Here is a 21,061-nt window from a genome sequence, read left to right as displayed (position 1 = left end):
ATGTGATTCTATGAGGGAGGAGACAATGCTTAGCATGTACACACCCCAGCCTATGATAGCTAGACCGACAGTATGTTAGAATGCAATGAGGGGACCTGTAGGTTATAAAACCTGATAAATGTGGACGGTGAGGCCCAGCCTGCAGCCGCACAAATATCTTGAATGGGTATCCCACTCGACCACGCCCACGAGGAGGCCATGCCTCTCGTAGAGTGAGCTCTGATGCCCAAGGGGCACTGAAGGCCCTTGGCTTCATAAGCCAGCGCTATAGCATCAACTATCCAGCGCGATATTCTTTGCTTTGACACAGCCAGACCTTTAGTGCGGCCGCCAAAGCATACGAACAACTGCTCTGTCTGTCTGAACAGGGCAGAGCGTTCCAAATATACTCTGAGTGCCCTGACCGGGCAGAGTAAATTAGCGTCACTTTCGTCTGCTGGGGACGATAGCGCGGCCAAAGATATCACCTGTGCTCTGAAAGGAGTAGAGAGCACCTTAGGAATATACCCGTGTTTTGGCCTGAGGACAACCCTGCTGTCGTTAGGTCCAAACTCCAGGCAGTTAGGGCTTGATGACAGCGCGTGCAGGTCGCCCACTCTCTTGACCGAGGCGAGAGCCAGCAAGAGAGCAGTTTTGAGCGAGAGCTGTTTAAGGTGCACAGTTCGGAGGGGTTCGAACGGGGCACGCTTAAGTGCGTCCAGGACCGTGGCCAGGTCCCAAATCGGCACCGAGGGGGGGCGTGGGGGATTCATCCTCCTGGCGCCCCTCAGGAAACGAACAACTAGGCAGTTTTTCCCTAGTGTGCGTCCTTCGACCGGTTCATGTGATGCCGCTATGGCAGCCACATATACTTTGAGCGTGGAGGGGGTGCGGCCTGCCTCCAACAGCTCTTGTAAGAAAACGAGCACACTCGGCACTTCGCATGTCTCAGGATTCAGGTTCCTGGATTTACACCAGTCACTGAACACCTTCCATTTCTGGGCATATAAGCGCCTCGTAGAGGGCGCTCGCGCCTCAGTGATGGTTCTCAACACTCCACTGGGGAGGTTCCCGGGAATCCGTTGAGGGGCCACGCATGGAGGGCCCACAGATCGGGGCGGGGATGGAGGATCATCCCGTTGGCCTGCCTGAGGAGATCTAGCCTCAGTGGAATCGGCCATGGGGCAGATTGCGTCATCTGCATCAGTTCTGGAAACCACGTCTGGTTCTTCCAGAGTGGGGCTACCAGGAGCACTGCACATTTTTCCTCCCTGATCCGACTGATGACCTGAGGTAGCATCGCGACCGGAGGGAAGGCATACAGCGGTCGGCTCGGCCAGACTTGGGCGAGCGCGTCTGTGCTCTTTGAAAAGAAGAGAGGGCAGTGCGCATTTTCCTTGGAGGCAAAGAGGTCGACCTCTGCTCTGCCAAAGGTTTGCCATAACCACTGAATCGTCAGGGGGTGGAGAGACCATTCTCCTGGGAGAACTTTGTCTCTGGACAGCATGTCCGCTCCCTGGTTCAGAACACCTGGCACATGCGCCGCTCTCAGCGAGTGCAGGTTGCGCTGGGACCATAGTAGGAGCTCCCTGGCCATCGAGTGCAGGGAGCTCGATCTGAGTCCACCCTGACGATTTATATGCGAGACTACCGTCATGTTGTCCGTTCGGACTAAGACGTGCTCGTCCTTCAGGTACGGGAGCAGGGCTCTGAGAGCCAAAGCGACCGCTTTCAATTCCAGACAGTTTATATGTAGGCGCTTCTCCGGGTTTGACCACAAGCCGGAGACAGGCCTGCCCTCGTAAAGGGCCCCCCTACCTATTTTGGAGGCATCTGTCGTGATCATTTTTCTCCTTGTGTTCACGCCCAAACTCACGCCGGACTGATACCAGTCGACAGCTTTCCAGGGCGTCAGGGCTTTTATGCAGCCGTGATTTGCTCTGATTAAAAAGTGGCCCGAGCGCCATGCGTGAGTGGGGACACGGCTCTTGAGCCAGCGTTGGAGAGGACGCATGTGCAACAATCCTAGCTGGAGTACAGCTGATGCTGAGGCCATGAGACCGAGCATCCTCTGAAATCGCTTGACGGGGGCGCGCGCACCCGCTCTGAACGATGTTGCAAGGCGCCGAATAGTGAGCGCGCGCTCTGATGAGAGGCGCGCTGTCATCTGCACCGAGTCTAGCACTATTCCCAGAAAAGAAATATTCTGGCTGGGGGATAGCATGCTCTTTGCAAAATTGATTTTTAGACCTAGGCACTCTAGATGACTGATAATCCAAGACCTGTGTGTCACTAACTGGCTCTCTGATTGTGCTAGTATTAGCCAATCGTCGAGATAATTTAGTATTCGCACTCCCCGCTGTCTCAGGGGGGAAAGTGCTGCATCCATACATTTCGTAAATGTACGGGGTGCCAGTGACAGGCCGAATGGTAGTACTGTGTACTGGTATGACTGTCCCTCGAAAGCGAATCTCAGAAATGGCCTGTGATGAGGCGCTATTGGAATGTGAAAGTAAGCGTCTTTCAGATCCACTGACAGAAACCAATCCCCCGGGCGAACTTGCGCGAGGATATGCTTGGTTGTTAACATTCTGAACGAGCGAATCATTAAAGCTTTGTTCAGATGTCTGAGATCTAGGATGGGGCGGAGACCGCCATCCTTTTTCGGGACGAGAAAATAGCGGCTGTAAAAACCTGCCTCGCTCATAGAGGGGGGCACTGTTTCTATAGCGCCTTTCTCTATCAGTTTGAGCATCTCGGTGCGTAGAACATGTGAAACATCTTTTCTCACTTTCGTCTCTACCACTGCTGTGAAGCGGGGCGGTCTGCGAGCGAATTGGAGCGAGTAACCGTGTTTTATTATGTTCAAAACCCATTTCGGCATGTCGGGGATATTTTCCCAAGCTTTCGCTCGCACAGATATGGGCTGAATGCTGGCCGGGGGCGTGTCGCAGTGACGTATGGCTCCCGCCAGCGAATCGTTCTGTGTAAATACCGAGCTCACAGCTGTCAGCGGCGCGGGCGCGCGCTGAGCAGCTTTGTTGAATGACGAGTGCAGGGGTGCGTGTGAGATTACAGGCACGCTCGCTGTAATGCTCACAGAGTGAGATGGGGAAATGTTTAACACTGTGTGTATAGTGCTTATGGGTGGGGGTGCATAGACTGTGGTAGGCACGCGCGCCACTTTCATAAAACTTCCCGCTCGTGGCGGGAGGTTTTTGGCCATATAAACAGTGTTTGTGAGCTGGGGTGCGTGCATAACAGCGGGCACACGCGCTACTCTTATACAACTTCCCGCATTTACTGGGGAAGTGTTTATAACTGTGGGAACAGTGCTTGTGTGTAGTGGTGCATACGTAACAGTTGGCACACAATCTACATTTATGGGGCGTCCAGCCTGAGCTGGGAAAACATTTGGCACTGAGTTTACAGTTTTGATATGTGGGAATGCGCACTTTGGTGTGGACACGTGACCCTTTAATGACACAGGCAGAAAATAGCTCTTTATGTGATTTCTGTGTGTCGCCGTAAAAACGGCGTTTGTTTGCAGGTGGGCGAGCTGTGTGGCTGGCACATTGGCTGCTATATAGACATTTCCAGCCGCCTGTGAGGGGACTGGGTAATGCTTTAAACGTTTTGGAGAGAACGGTCCGGCTCTTGCGAGACACGCGCTCTCCCTTTTCCTCCCTGTAGCTAGGAGGACTTACGAGGCTCTGGGTTCAGCACAATCCTGGGCCGAGGTCCCCGTCGCTCGGGCGGCTGTTTCCTGTTGGCGGAGCGCGAGCGGCGTCGAAAATCCGTTTCAGGTTTGGGCTGAGAAACGGGGGGCGCCGTCTTAGCTCGCTGCTGCTGAGGCGGCCGTTGGCGGCTCTGCGATGAGCTAGATCGCTTGGGCAGGAAGTGACGCATAGCCTGTGAGTCCTTACGGGCTTCGGTGAAGCGCTCGGCGAACTCCTTCACCGCTGGTCCAAACAGGCCGCTTTGGGAGATAGGCGCGTCGAGAAATGACGCCTTATCTGCATCCTTCATTTCTGTTAGCGTCAGCCACAGATGGCGCTCAAGGACAGTCAGGTTAGCCATAGCACGGCCGATGGATTGGGCGGTGGCTTTTGTAGCTCGCAGCGCTATGTCAGTGGCGCTGCGTAGGTCCTTAAATGCCTCAGGATCGGGTCCAGACTCGTCCATACTGCGGAGAAGTTTGGCTTGAAAAACCTGGAGGACAGCCATAGAGTGAAGCGCTGATGCAGCTTGGCCGGCGGCGGCGTATGCGCGACCGGCGAGAGCTGAAGTAGATCGGCAAGGCTTCGAGGGATGAGAAGCTTTAGCTTTCCATCCAGCGTTGGAGGGTGGACACAGATGATTGGCCACAGCTTCCTCGAGGGGCGGAGTCCCCTCATAGCCTCTTTCTTTCGCGCCGTCCACAGAGGAGAGCGACAAAGAAAAAGAAGGCTTCAGGCGAGCGGAGTGCGGGGCTTTCCACGACTTCGTGAGTTCGTCGTGAACTTCCGGGAAGAAGGGGGAGGGTCTTTGTCGAGGGGCCTGTCGGCGCCCCTGCAGGAACCACTCGTCCAGTCGGCTGCGGGCGGGTTCTTCCGGGGAAGACCAATCGAGCCCGAGGTCTTCCACGGCCTTAGAGAGAATGCGGACGATCTCAGAGTCCATGCTGGAGCCCGCGCTCGTGCCCGCTAATGTCGATGGCGCGTGGTCGAAGGACGAGCCCGGCCAATCGTCGGATGCAGCATCACAGGAAAAACTGTCATCCTTATCATCGTCATCCCCTGACGCGCCAAACGAGACGAGCCCCATCGCTCCGCTGGAGGGTGCTGGTCCGCCTGTGTGAACTGGACTGGCGGCGGGGAGTCTTCGGGTGGTGGTGAAGCACGCGGGGATTGGCCCGGCGTGACATCACTGCAAACCGCGTGCTCCGGCAGCCTCTGTGAGCGGCGTTTTTTCTTTCGCGGCTCGACTAGAGGAGATGGCAGCACGGAAGAGGTGGGCTCTTTCGCGGTGAAAACGGCGAAGCGAGCGCGCAGCTCGGTGAGGCCCAGGGCGTCACACTCGGGACATCCGCCTCGAGTAAGGGCAGCCTCTGCGTGGTCCGGTCCCAAGCAGCGGGCGCAGATGATGTGACGATCCCCGTCCTGAAGAGGGCCTCGACACGAGGCGCAGGAAGGCATTTGAAACAACGCCTTGGAAATTTGACTCTTTTAGAAAAAGTGTCGCGGGGGCGAACACTGATAGCTTTGTAAAAGGATATAGATGGTGCGCGCCGGATGGCTTAGCAGAAGGGCGATCGAAGGCGGCTGAAGGCGCCGGCGTCCTCGAAGCAGTCCTGCTGTAGGCTTGTCGACGGCGGCGGCGGCGAAAAGACTCCAACAAATCCGGAGGATCCAGCGAAGAGAAGGTTCTTTGCTGAAGGAGATTAAATCTAAAGAACTCAGACGACGGGGCGCCCAATATATAGCCCTTGGCCATGCCCATCTTGGCGGGCTCTGACGCGCGTGGGCGCGAAGCACGCTCATTGGAAGCGGGTTCAGAGTCGCCCCGTCATTGGTTCGTGCAAGTTGCCCGCAGCACAGCCAATGACCGAGCTGCCTCGCTCATTGCTGTATGCTGTGCAGCTGCAATGCGTTTTACATAAAGACTTCAATATTTCTCGAGAAAAGGAGTTTTCCCATAGCGTAAAGCTATTACGCAATAGGAGGAACCTCTCGAAAGGGAACTGCAGTCAGAGTGAACACAATATAAGAGAGCCGAACTACACCGCTGTTTTCCATTGCTATTAAAAAATTATAAACAACTCACATTCTTTATTACATTAATCCAGACATCTCACGGGCCACATTCTCTGAGGGGAGAGGCAGAGCGTGCCGCTGAATGTGGCAGACAAATCATTTTTATCTGGGACCCCGGCGGGTATTGACAAACCAGGGATGCATTTAGATAGCCCAATTAAAATGAGGAAATGAACCGACATCAGGCACTTTGAAAACGCTGCAGCCCTCTCGTCCTCCGACTCTTCAAAGGCCAGACTCGCCACGAAGAGCGACGAGGGGGAGAGAGAGGTGGTGCGGGGGGCTTCAAAGGGAAGAAATTCTCCTCCACGGGCGAGCAACTGGAGGCAGAAGCGAACCAAAGAGCAGAAACCCGAGGCAAGGCAGAGCTTTTCAGATCGACTGCACGGCAGGGCTCCGCGCTAACTTTAAACTAGGGGCACTGTCAAAGTTCAGTTAACTGTAACGTTAATGTGTCATTACAGCACACATTTGCATAAGCTAGCATTTCAAACCTGAATACAGAATTACTTCAGAATTCAGAAACAAAAGTAATTTTACATCACTACAATGGTATCACAAATAACTTATAATATTTGACATGCAGAAATGTCAATATTCAATAATCTGGTATATATTTTGAGTTAACTTTGAGTGACATTAAACAACAGCAGCCCTGACTTATCACTAGGCTACCAAAAATATATTGGTAAGACTTCTTTTCCATTAGTCATTAACAAACATTATTAGTAGCTCTGAAAAATATCAGCATTTAAATAACTATGACATTTATCAACTATTTGCACTACTTAAGTTTGGGGTCTGTAAGATTTTTTTTTTTTTTATGAATGTCTCTTAAGCTCATCAAGGCTGCATTAATTTGATCAAAACTTATTCCGTTGATTGCCAATCACATCATTACTCCAGTCTTCAGTGTCACATGATCCTTCAGAAATCATTCTAATATGCTGATTTGGAGCTGCTCAACAAACATTTCTTATTATTATCAAGGTGCTGCTTAATATTTGTGTGTAAACCATGATAAGACAAAATTCAGGATTATAGAAAGTTCAAAAGAACAGTATTTATTTAAAACAAGACTCTTTTGTAACATTATAATGCTGTTGATTGTGCTGGACAAAAGCATTAATTCCTTTAAAAAGAACTAAATTTACCGACCCACACATTTAAATGGTAGTATAAATATATTGTAATTAATGCTAATTACATAATGTCTGTTAATGTTAGTAATGAACAAATAATTTGTTTTGTTGTTATATTCATTTTGTATTGGGTCGTACAAAGGATGTTGTTTGTTCAAAAACAGACAACGGAATGGAGCAAAACTGGATTGAGATGTGCTAAAAAGTTAACTTGACACTCCATCTTAAAAATACAACATTAATGACGTGAGAAGTTGAAAATAAACTGGGATACTGAGCAGAACAAACAAAGCTGTACACAAAGATCAACCTAACGATTTATAAAAAGTGCCGACAGAATGAATGAAAAAACCCTGTAAACAGTATCAAACTGCTCTGATGGATGGAAAGAAACGAAAAGCAAATAAGGTACTCCTGTGTCAGGTCACTTAACCCCATGTGGCCACATTCACACACATTGCACTTTAGAGTCCAGCGCAGTAGCGGCAGTGATGATGTTAGAGGACTAAGATCTCTTTTAGGGAGAAACTCCTCTCTGGACTCGCACTATTTGTCGTAATTTGCAGCTTCGGTGCTTCAACAAAGCCTGTAATTGGACACATTTATGTAGCGGCATGCATTGGTGAGCGGATGCATTAGATATTGTTTGAAAATAATCATGTATATTTGTGAAATTCATGTAATCAGCAGTTAAATATTCTGGACATATTACTCTGAAGTGGACTAAAAATATCAGTTTTTTATGGACTGTGCGACCCATTACTCTGTGGAAAAGCATCTCCATTTTCTGTTCTTCATGCTCCATTTAGATTAACAGGGTAAGTTATCCCAAAAAATTAATATTCTGTCATTAGCGTTTGGGTGAAATATCCCTTTAAATGGACAGCGAATTAGACACTAAAGTGCTCTTCTACAAGAATCTCAGTCCAGAGGGTCAGTAGGTCTCAGAAGTATCGGGATGGCTCTCATGAACAGGCCTGAAGAGCGGACACTGTTTTTACTGAGAGTCACTCCATTTCCTTCTCTGCTCTGATTCTCCTCCACAATACGACACTGCAAACCGTATAGAGCAACAGGCACTCCAGGGCATTCACTCTAAAGAGACACTTTACATGAACAAGGACATTGCAAGTGTATATGCCAAAACATTTAGGCCTACATATACAAGACACCACCACTTGAAAGTTTGGGGTTGGTATGATTTTTTTTTTTTTAAGTCTCTAAAGCTCATCAAGGCTGCATTTATTTGATCAAGAAAAACAAGAAATACTATGAAATTACTACAATTTATAATAACAGTTTTCTATTTTAATATTTTTTTATTTATTTAATGTATTCCTGTGATGGCAAAGCTGGGAAAAAAACAACGTTCAAAAGAACTATATATTTACAAAGTTGTAATCGAAATGATGCAACCCTTGATGCAAATCAGGTGTATTGGCAAAAATTACTAAAACTAAAAGGTCAGCCAAAAAGAAAAGACATTTTAATGCAAGATAGTGAATGCAGAAACCTGTTTCTTTAGAACAACGTGAATCAATCATTCGAAAGCACATTTCATCAAAAAAAAAGAAAAGAAAAGCACAGAGGAGCTGGAGGAACGTGAAGCAGATCACCTCATTAGCACGGCTCTGAGCTTGTTCTGTCAGTGTGAAGAAAATCACAGATCAAGGCTTCAAATGTAGCACTTTAAAGAGCTGATCTGCTAAGTGCCACAAAAAAGGTGGAATAACACAGTTACACCCTGTTTTAAAAACCAAAACACAAGACCTCACCATCAAGAAGGTAATATTACACTGTGTTCCACAGTCAGAAGCGTCGTCTTCTTGTGATCACACAATAATGGATACGCTCACCCCTCAGGGAGACAACACTCACAGTCAGGGGCCAGAACCAAACAAGATAAGCATCAGAAGTTGCTATCTAATGATTGTTATTTTACTGACGACCAAGGGGAAGAACGTCAACCAATCAATCCTTGCTCTTAATTGATCAATGTGTCTATGTCCTGTGCGCTGGACTGTCGCAGTGAATAGTGTTATCACAAATTGCTGTCTGATGAATAAGAGCACAAGGTACCACAAAAAAAAAAGTAAGAAAGAAAAAAAATCCACCCAAGTTATTGACTAAATTCATGGGGAAAATCATAACATCGCAAAAACAATATGCACAAATAAAAAAAAAAGTGTTTCCATTCAATGTGTTCAAGAACAAAAACCCTGTCATTTCAAAATTATACTTAAATTCATACTTAAAATCACGTTTTACCAAGTTTTACTTTTATCCATCAAAGGTTCCCATTCAATTGATCAAATGTGCTTAAATTTATTTTAGATTTTCATAATTTTACAATGGATTTCTACTTTAAAAAAATCCTGAAAAAAAGTATATCACAGTTTCCACAAAATTATAAAGCAGCACAATTCGCCTTTGGCTAAGCCACACCCTAGAATGTAGATTGACCAATCACAGCGCAGCCAAGAACGAGCTTTCCACAGAGGTCCGACACTTTTTCACAGCGCTTCATTGACTTTAACACAGGCGTCTCATAGTTTTGGTCTCGGCAAGCTATATAGGCTACGTAGTTTTATCAAAAATATGGTTAAGCGTTGTGCCTGGGGCATCTGTAACACAGATACGCGTTTCCCAGAGAGGTTGGAGGGGGGTGTGCGTTTTTTCCCCTTCCCAAACCGAAGTCAAATCCTGACAAGTGTCGTCTTTGGATTAAACTGTGTGGACGTCCTCACAGTCAACTAAACCCCTCAACAAGCTCACTTGTGTGCTCTAAAGTAAATGTTGCTTTTAACCTTAATGTGAAGTTATACTAGTTAGACAGTGTTATGCTGTTAGGTTATGATTTCGGTTCTCTAACGTTACCCTAATTAATGAAGAAAGGTGCTAGCAAGCAAGCTTAGCGATAGTTTAGTTATCACGTAACGTTAACGTAAGTCAGGATTGTATGTTTTGAGTAGCAGCTGGATGTTAGCTAACTTTGTTATTCAAGATACAAACACCTAACGTTAATGTTACAGACACGCTGTGGTAGTTTTGAAGGTGACTAACGTTACCGCCACCGTGTTGCCACAGTCCAACATTATTGTTTAAATTTGTTTTAAAAAATGACCACATTTGAAAGGTGAGACTTTGTTTAATATGTTTAATATGAAAAGTAACCGAAAAGTAACCTGGTCTGTCAGCCTGTTGTCAGTCTCCTCACTGCTCCGCGATGTATTTTTCACTGCTTGAGAACATGGTGTGTGTGAGAGCGGCGTAGCTTGACGGACATAGCGACAGTAACTAAGGGGGGCGGGGCTTAGCCAAAGGTGAATTGTCTTCAACATTGAGCACCGAATCAGCATATTATAATAATTTCCATTTAAATTAATCGTTGCCATCACATAATATATATCAATAACTGCAGCCTTATTTCAGTTTTTACTGAAATAGAATCAGTGTAAAATGCTTTGGTAGAAAAAAAATGCAATTAATAATCATTGTTGCCGAGTGCTGCTTTTTGGTATTTGCTTTGGTGGCGAATAGAGAAAAACAACTCATACTGTTGGTGTGCAAAGGAAATCAACAGTCATCTTCCCATCTATGTCACTCTTGCACGTACACGCTCAGACACACAAATGAGAGAGCTGCCAAATGAGTGAGTAATCCATCATGGCTGCCATTTACCAGCCCTTCTTTTTAACAAAGCCTTGACGGATGGGAGGAGATAAGGGTCTGTGTGTGTTAGTGGAAATGTGAGCACAGTTCTTTCAGGCAGACACACACACCTGCACAAGTAGCAGTGGAAGCTGTGAAAGTCACGTTCACTCATCAGTCTTCTGATGCCCGGTGAACGGTGGGGGGTGTGAACTCATGCATAACCTATTCATACCCCTCCTCCCCCAAGGTCTCCTTCTCAAAGCACTGCAAACACACACACAGAGCGTGTGTGTGTGTGCGTGAGAGAGAGAGCTGACCACCGCTCACCACAACAGAGCACTGAAGAACCAGTGAAAACCTATGTGAGCAACAAATGTCCCTTAAGGCAAGGCGGTTCACTCAGTGGCCACCATGGTAACAATTTGTGCAATTTCAAACAAAACAACCCAATTTGTCAAGTGACATTAAAACCAAATATAATGTTAACAAAGATTTCTATTTTCAAATAAATTATGTTCTTTTAAGCTTTATATATAAAAAAACAAACAAATGCATTAAGCAGCACAACTGTTTTTAACATTAATAATAATAATAAGAAGAAAAGTTACTTGAGCATCAAATCAGCATAAGAATGATTTATGAAGGATCATGTGACTAGAGAAATGATGCAGAAAATTCACCCTTGCCATCAATAAAATACATTTTTACATATATTAAAGGGACAATGTGTACTTTTAGGTATTTTATTATCTAAAATCAATATTTTTATTCATAAATATGTCCTTAATGGTGTACAAATACCTCTGCCAATTATCGGACTTATCCTTGTAAACAAAGAATTTATTATCTTTATATACATGGGAGGGACGGGTAGGTCCACGGAGGCTTCCATGTAGTTCCGCCATCTTGAAAAACTATAATAGCAAGAGAGGGACAAAAAGTACTAGGCCAACACGTTTCCACAACGCGTTTTCGTTCAGAGCCAGCGTCACGTAACTGAAAGCAGCAGAAACGGAGGAGCAGAGCAAAAGGCTGCATTGCACTGTTATTTTTAATGGCGAACCAAAGTCCAAAATAGAACGTAAAAGGAAACATGACTGGAGATTAAAAAAACAATGTCGGGATAGCTTTTTCCAGGTGGAAAGAGCTAACGTTAATGCAGGAGAAAGATTTCAAAAGAGACTCTGAAGTCCTGCTTTCTTCTCGACAGGTAAGTCTTAATTACAGTCTTAATTACAAGCTTTTTTCATTGTTAGGTTGTGTACTTTATTATATAGACAGTAGAACATTTATAGTTAAAAGTTAAACAGGCTATTTGATGAATAGCAGCTATGTAGAGAAGGCGCTAAAAACAAGGTTTGTAAGTTTACTTTTTGTAACCTAGAAATTCGATAAGAAGTGCTATTAGAAGACATCCTGTCATAGCTCTTTGGTACATAACGGCTACCGTAGATGCAACACGCATTTGAAAAAGCGAGGTGCTGGAGAGCACAATTCGTTTGAATGCAAAAAAACAATTTCACCGCTAGATGGGAGAAATTCCTACACAATGTCCCTTTAAGACATAGAAAATGGTTATTTTAAATTGCAATAACATTTCACAATATCACGGTTTTACTGTATTTTTGAGAGACTTTTTAGAGGGCTTTTTAGAGACTTATTTCAAAAACATAAAACATTTACCAATCATTTGAAAATGTACTTGAACAAAAACAAAAAAAAATACCGCAATCTCTGTTTGTGAGTATTATGTTTCAAAAACATATTTTAAAAAACCAGCCAGAAAATAACCAGAAATACCATTATAAAGTGTGTTTCTTTAGCTCAAAACACTTACTGTGTCATTCTGGAATGTCTAGCTAATTAACATTCTAGACTAAGGGTACGTTTACAAAAACGGAAAGGTTTTACTGTTGCGTTTTTCACGTACAGGCGACAACGTCGTCAAATCGATTCCTGTCTAACGACTAAAATCGCTGTATTATTCATGCCAGGCAAGTAGTTGGCGATGTCACTTTGTAAAGAAACACTACTGAACACGTAATACGTATGCACGACGTCACTGTTTTCACAAATTCGTGTTTTTGTAATTTACACAGAGACAATAACATAGTTTTCAAATATTTGCTCTTTGAAATTAGTTTTCATTGGCTCCAAGACCAAATTCACCCAATATATAATTCAGCCACTTGATAATCTAAAATTGATGTATCATATTCTTCAAAAATCGCAATCAACACTAAGTGCCCTGCCCTACTGTTTCTCCGTCCATAGTAGGCGATGCAAAGATCTGGAAGAGGAGTGTTCAGTTTGGAGAAGTATACCTTCAGCAAATACGAGTTTCAACAACTCTAGCCATATTTACTTGACAATGGATTCACATTGTGCCCAACATCTTGGTAATGCCTCATCTATAACTGATGAAGTGGGACGAGGATGGAAAGGAAAACAGGAATAAAACAGACCAGCACAGAAAGCGTGTTGTTTGAAATGGAGGAAAGAGAACAGGTGTGGCTGTAGGACATTATTTGCTCAGTCATGCCACCGGCTGTGCATTACAGCAGCACCATCACTTCTGTACAATAGCTGCTATTAGAAATTCATGAAGGACTCCCTCAGACTGATATGGCCTCTGGTGACGGAGGTAAAATATAGAACAGCACAAAAAGTTCTTAATACTGATACTTCAGTTTCAAAATGTCTTTAGAACAGATAAAGTGTTATAAATGTGAGAACTTTAGGTCACATTTTGAACATTGCACTGTTTGTTACTGCACTAAAAATGACAACATGCGCAATACTACGAATTTATTTAGCGAAACTGCTTGTAAATATACTTTGTTAGTACTATTCTTCCTGTAATTATTTATTATAGATGTAATTTGGTTATTATGGACACTGAAATGTGTATTATCCAGTGTTTCAATATTTATAAATACAAACAGAATTTCATGTTTGTACTAAGGCTGTATGATATACTGTTTTAGCATCGATATGCAATGTCAAGTATAGGGATCATAGTAGATGCGTGATTCGTACAGACCAGGCACCATGGGTGATTCTCTGAATAATTGCAAAGTTTAATCATCATAGAGTGAAATTACCATTTGCACATGTTTTCAGTCCTGTCAGTTTAAACATTCAAGCAATTTTAAACTATTTGAGCGCAAAAAGACGTGAGAGAGAACTCGATTCAGAGCTCGCACTCTGTTTTCTGTGCACACACAGCCGCAAACACCGAATTATGTTCTCTTTCTCGTCTATTTGTGCATGAACGGACACACATGCAAAATTGTGTCAAAATGCCCGTCTCTGCGAGTATCCTCGTATTACAGTCACTTATGGCTTACGTGAATATAAACAATTGAGAAAGAAAATGGATGCGTTGCGTATTGTTATATTTGATCTGTGCATTGGGTCTTAAAGTGACAGCAGCCTAATATTCCTCCTGCTATCTGTGTCATTAATGTAAATCAAACAACACAATACAGATAAAAAATCCCTTTTGTAGCCTTAAAGATTAATTATATTTAATTTATAGTGAAGAATATGCTGTGCTATTTTACATTGGATTATAACCGAATACTGTTAGACTTAGGCTAAAACACTGTTAATTTAATTTGTATCTTTGTTCTATTGTATTTATCTTTTCTTGTAATTTGTTTATTTTCTATGCAGATTCCTTCCCCTACAAAACCACCCCAATCATTCTAGAATGATTCATTCTTTCCAAATAGAGCTATTCATATGGTGAAAATGATTTCATATTGCAATATATATAGCAGAAAAACAAAATATCACAATGTCAGTTTTTTCCAACATCATGCAGCCCTAGTTTGTTCCTTTCTGTACTCCAGATGTATTCAACGAAACTGCTAATAACCTGAACTGAAAGAGAAAATATGTGATTTCTGCAGCACATTTTCAAACAGCTTTCTCAAACACTCCCAATATTTTGATAGCGCCACTATAAAACTGGGATAGGAGTAAGCGTTTCAACATAAAAATAAAAAAATCCACACTGCAGCTACAATCATGTCACACTCAATGTTAATGTTTTGGGGCAAATAGAAAGCCTAACCTTGGTTAACAAACATTGTAATGATTACCTTGGCAATAAAGCCCACTATTTAATGGAAAAGATGGCCTTCTCTCTCTCTCTCTCTCTCTCTCTCTCTCTCTCTCTCTCTCTCTCTCTCTCTCTAGATATATATATATATATATATATATAAATACATATGTACAACTTTTTATTATTATTATTAAAACCGATGATAATAATACATTTACATTTAATCATTTAGAAGACGATTTATAATAAATTGTAATATGTATAGCTATATAATTTATATAATAAATGGTTTATAATTAATAGTTTTTATTATAGCAGTCTCGTGAAAACACAAAAAAATAACTTTTTAATCAGTTCTACACTTACAACAGAAAATGAAAGGGTAAAAATATATATATATATTTAAATAAAAAAGGGACATAAAAACAAGCTCAATTTGTTTATTTTAACCAGAGAAAAATTGCAGACAAGCCTAAAAATGTCCTAACATCAAGCCATGGACCCTAACAGCAATGTACTTTTTTCCTTCATCAGAGGTACACAAAGAGCCGGACAGCAAGAGACAAGTGTCCATTCTCTTCTAACAGGGAGGGATTAGCAAAGCCAAATGCAGCTACATTCTTGTGTCCACTCTCCCCCTCCCAAAGTCATGCAGAAGCATTTACCAGCTAGCCTGTCCTGACGGGGTACAGCAGATGGATGAAATAGCACGCAAGACTGGGATGCCCCTTAAGCCCCCCTTTGCCCCAACGGACAAAATATTTTTTTAGATAATAAGGCTTTCTAAGTTAAGTATCTGAACTTATCCTTATCACACATTGCACTTATGTCCGAAGAAAAGCCACTGTACCTTTCCTCCATCGTTGGTGTTGATCCATGTGGCCCTGCAATAGCTGATCCTATCAGACAGGCTGGGTGAAATGGGAGATGAACATGTAATGCAATTTACTCTGTGTCTCCCTACGCACCTCGGCCGCCGCGCCACTCAGAAGGGCCTTCCCACTACGAAAACGCTCAGGTCAATTCACGTCTTAGTAATGAGTTTTGCCATGCCGTTTATATCAGCTATAATATTAGAACAATGGCTCAGTGAACAAATCCAGCATCTCTTAAGTCCACAGTCAAGATTTTCTCACTGAACTACTATCACAAATGACCAACTTGCTCACACCTAGACAATGACATTAACAAAGACCCCATGAAATCAAAATTGGATTTTGGTGACTTTTAGTCCATGTCTATTGGATTGGAGGGCACCTATTCTAATGCAAGGGTTTTCAAACCTTTTAAAAGCCAAAGGACTCCACAAGTCACTTTATTCAGTAAGAATTTAATAAACTTACAAAAGTTAATGTAAAGACATTTCTATTTCAAATAATTGCTGTTCTTTTGAACTTTCTAATCATCAAAAGAATCCTGAAATTTTTTTTAGCATGGTTTCCACAAAAACATTAAGCAGCACAACGGTTTCCAACATTGATAATACTACTACTAATAATAATAAATGTTTCAACATGAATGATTTCTGAAGGATCATGTGACACTGAAGACTAGAGTAAAGATTCTGAAAATTTAGCTTTGCCAACACAGGAATTAATCACATTTTAAACTATAACTAGATCTCCATGATTCTGAATAAATTCGACAATCGTGATTTTTTTTTTTTTGGGTTTAAAATAGAGATCACAATTCTGAATAGACAACTATAGACAAATATATAAAGTAAACCCAACACAGCACAGAAAAATGAACCCACTGAAATACTAATGAAACATTTCAATATTGTACAGCATGATACTACCATGATATAATTTGAAGTCCTATGTAAATACCATGAACTATGAATGTGTATCATTGGCATTTCCATCAGATACTCTGACTGTAACAGTTTTTACACTGGTGAGAGAATGCTGCAGCAGAATTATCTAAAGTCTCTTATCAAAGTTGTAAATGTTAATGTTGCATATTTAATGTTGTAAATGGCAAATGTAACTTGGCACTTTCGTGTGGTAAGAGGTCAAAGCCAACACTGATATTTAATTGGCAAAAGCTTGGAATTTATGTAACACACCTGCGGTCTCTTGGCCAACAGCCACAGCAGGATTCCCAACAGCTCAGCTTCTCACAAAACTGGGATTTAAAAAAAGGAGAGCTGGCGAGCTGGATAGCACACATTTCCCATCTGGTCCTGAACTGGACAATAGAGACATTCATGTGGTAAAGGGATAAGTCTGGGAACTGGACCAGCGTAGACTGTAACACACCGCCTCATGATTGAGAGGACGGCTGACTCCGGTGACGCCTCCTCCCTGGATTTTGAGGACCCGGGGTGCTTTCACCTTGAGGCTGTAAGGGTCTAAGCAATTTACTTCCTCAACTAAAAAATTCAGGGCAGCTCAGCAGGCACCTCAGACAGGAAAGTCATTACCATTTTCTGAATTATCATCTTACTGAAGAGTGTGAGAATTTGATTGTTGGACTGAATGTGGCTTGCTGCTAAAATGAAAATGATGGTGTATGACGATGAGCATAGATTTGTGGCCTATACAGGGCTGGACATTAACTTTTTTGCTCACCAGTTATGGTGGCTACTGGCTAGTGGTTTTCCAAAGTTACTAACCACTCAGCATTTTCACTGGCCACAATTTTGACAATGGATACCATGGGGCAAAACGGCCATGGGTGTTTTTAATATTATCTCTAGGGATCCACGATATATCGGCCAAATTGTGTGTTAAAAACATTGTGTAATTTTTGTATTCTACTTATAATGTTGCCTTCTATCCCCTTATTAAGCTAAAACACATTATTTGAAAAGCTTGCATTGCAGCCCTAAACATTTTTAATTGGCTCCTAAATGTTTTTTACCTTACGTGCATGTGATCCTTGGGTAAAAAAAGGTAAGCGTCAAGCCCTGCAAACTAATGAAGACAGAGAATGGCAAATGATGCTGGAGTTCTCAGTGCTGTCGAAATAAAAGTCCTGTATGCAGTCAAAATAAAAGTCCAGATTCCACACATTGTCCAAACAGAAATACTTACCGGCCAATGCCGATAATTAAAAAATGCCAAATATCGGCCATGGCAATATATTGGCCGACCACTATAGTCAGAAATATAGTAATTAGAAGTCATTTCTTTAATTAAAATTTTATTTAAGCCATTTAATTAATTAATTGTCTGTTGTTCATATGTTTTGGTTTGACTACATCCACATTTTGCTTCCGACAAGTAACGAATGAGCAACTCTGGGATTGAGCCTCCCAGGTGCACTTGAAGGAAGCGAGAGTTCTGGGAACAAAGATCTCACATGAGGCAGTTTTTCCAAACTAGTCGAATCTGCCAAAACTCACTTTGAGATTTTACCTCACCGACCTCGGATGTCTGTCATCGTAGGCTAGGGAGCGGCGTACAGTACAGTCACACAGGGCAAGAGAGGGTAAGACAGACAGCTCAGCTCACACCGCTGACTCTGGGAGACGCTGGTGCACTATAGACGGTCCCCATTCCCTGCAGTACTGCTGAACTTTGGCCTGGTGCAGATCGCGACTAATGCAAAGTCAACAATCTCTCTTCACAGATGGCATGAGCCATGGTGGGAAAAAGAACAACAGAGGTCTCTGGGGCCAAACTAACATACTTTGTTCAGCAAACTCTGGACCATGGCAAAACAATTAGGCTCAGCATGATGAAGGATAAAAAAATTCAGATTTTGGGAACAAAAACACAAACTTTCTTTTGTGTCCTTCACTCCTAGCATCCATTTGAAGTAGTGCATAATCATCCCGACAAGCTGCCAGTGAAAAAGCACTTAGCAAGATACGTTTTCCCATTCTTTCTGCAAGTATACCTGAAGATTGTGGCCGAGTTTGAGTGACAGCACAACATCGAGCCTCAAAATTATGCACAGGCTGTAACAGCCATACCCCAAGCATCTGACTGCAACAACGAGAGCTGTTAGTTATAGTGTCTGACCTCATACACATTTAGACAGGCCTATATCTGGGAAAATTGGATAGTACAGAACACACAATTTAAGTGCCTGTTTTTGTTTTGTTTTATAGCTAGTCAGGCAACTGCATAAGAGGAAATTCAGTGATGGTAAACCAAATGAATCAAACATTCCTGCCCTTTTATCAGTGCAATACACAGTTTGCAATAGTCTGATGTTAAAGTATCCACAACAAAGGAAAGTAAAAAAAAAAAAAAAAAAACGTTGGTCATAAAAGATCATAGAAATGTACTAGGAAGAGTCACGATTTTCAAATATTCGATTAGTTGATTTTATTATAGATTATCAAATATGTTGTTGCTTGCTCAACCCAGAATGCCATTTGTGACATGCTGGTTCGAAAATATGTTTAATAAGTAGGGCTGTCCAAACTAGTGCTTTCAGTGTCAGTGTCGGTTGACAATGCTGACTCGCCATCTTCGCAGTGAATGCGCCTATAGAGAGAAATGCACATTTCATACGGATTACATAAGAAGAGAGTTGTCGGTTTCTTTACGTTTTGAATTGTTTTGTTTAAAAGTACACATTTCAAGCTTTCTATATTTCTCATGTCTGTGAGGCAAGTAGCCTATATGCTGAGTTTCGGTTAATTTATGAGATGAGCTCCAGTTCACGTGCAATGCAAGTGATCGCGCCAGTTGTCTCCATGTCCTGATTATATTGTCTGCTATATTTGCTTCTTATTTATTAAATCCAGGTAATTGGTTGATGAAACATTGATTAAGAATAAGAAACAATTTTTACAAAACGAAACTCAATTTAAAAGAAAGGCGTTCTACAAAACAAAACTTAATGAAGTAGTCAAAATCATGTCTGACCCACTACAGATGTCTCCCGATATATTGCGCATCTTTCCTATCTTACTCATGATGTTCCCTTCCGTATAATCAACAAAATATAAAACTTAAGTTTAAGTTTTAAGTTATGTTTAAGGGTCACACCGCTTCGCTTGCATGCTCTGGTGTGTAGCCTATAGCCAACATGCATGTTTTCATGCGTGCGTGCATGTGGGGGAGGGTGGGATTTTCGAATAATCGAATAATTCTCAACAATCATCGATTATTATTTTTGCTTGAAATGCCCATCCCTACTTTGTACTCATGTTGGTTTCATATGGTTTTGAAAAATGTATAGGCCTAACATTTTCCAAGAATGACTAAAATGTCAACAACAAAAAATATTAGGGATGTCCCGATCCGATACTCAGGATCGGTATCGGCTCCGATACTGCCATTTTTGCGGGATCGGGTATCGATCAGACATCGATCAGACGAGGCCGATCCAAATCCGATATTGTGGGTATACTATTATGTGTTATTGTTAAGCCCCACAAAAGGCACAAAAACATTCTAAAGTACCATAACGTTTTCGTGCACTCTATTATAAGTGTTCTGAAGCCATTATGTGAGAGAGAAATTAATATTTAAGTCATTAAATTCAAGATCACGTAAACTTTTCCCTCTCGCGGCTGTCAGTCATTCTCCATTCAGCATTCAAACAGCGCGTCGCGTTCGGTTACAGTCAATGATGAAACTATCTTCAAGATGATTCAATGTTAATAGGCCTACTATTATACTTGATCTGTAAGATATAGGTCTATGTTTTCGCATATAACAACTTTATCTTGCTGGACTTTATTGCTGTAACTCAATCGTGTTACTCTCTACCGGGTGTCGGACGCTGTCAGTTTGATCACAACACTAGAGTCAGAGCACTATAATTGTTCTTCACGCGCACAGTAACTAAAATTTAAAACTGTTAAAAGAAAAGGCTCAATAAACGATTGCATAGATAGATACTGTATAATACACTGTCCATCAATATGAATCTCCGTTGTGCTTTGAACTTTTCAAAGCGGACTCGACGCGCTGCATGCTGTAACTCCACGTGGCTTCAAGCGCATCATTCTCCGCTCGGGATGCGCATACGCGCTTTGTGCCGCACTGTATTGAAGCCTTTCATATCATAATGCAGTGACGCAATTAAAGCTTATTAACATTAATAATTATTAATGTTGCTGCCTCATTAAATAGCTGTGCAATACACTTAAAACATGTCTCAATTTTATAGCAGATTTAGCTATATCTAAAATAATTATCTTTTTCATTTTTGTTACCCTTGTTTTTCATGAATGTATTTTACAACAATAAGAAGAGCAATGTGTATTATCCACTAATAGATTATGATCATATATTTTGGGGATTTGTTGTTTATCTTTATAATGAAGCTGTCTGGATTAAGTAGATTGTGTTTAACACACACAAGAGTGATAATCAGTTTAACACAGTTACAGAAATTCTACTTGATTTAAAAAACAAAAACTGTACTGGTATTTACAATGTAGAATGCTGCTGTTTAAATTGTTTTAACTTTAAACCTGTTGGTAGCTAGCTAGCTTTAAGTACTGA

At 42.2% G+C, this 21,061-nt stretch overlaps 1 protein-coding gene across 4 annotated transcripts in view; it reads right to left on the bottom strand.

Moving 5' to 3' along the window:
* ptprfb (protein tyrosine phosphatase receptor type Fb) overlaps positions 1-21,061 on the bottom strand; it is a 218,470-nt gene that overhangs the window by 158,600 nt on the left and 38,809 nt on the right. The window lies entirely within an intron of this gene.

This window comes from Rhinichthys klamathensis, unplaced genomic scaffold, assembly GCF_029890125.1.
Source record: "Rhinichthys klamathensis goyatoka isolate OS25496 unplaced genomic scaffold, OSU_Roscu_1.1 h1tg000178l_1, whole genome shotgun sequence".
NCBI lineage: Eukaryota > Metazoa > Chordata > Actinopteri > Cypriniformes > Leuciscidae > Rhinichthys > Rhinichthys klamathensis.
Note: the sequence above shows the minus strand (reverse complement) of the source record. Positions and strands in the feature narration are given on the sequence as shown.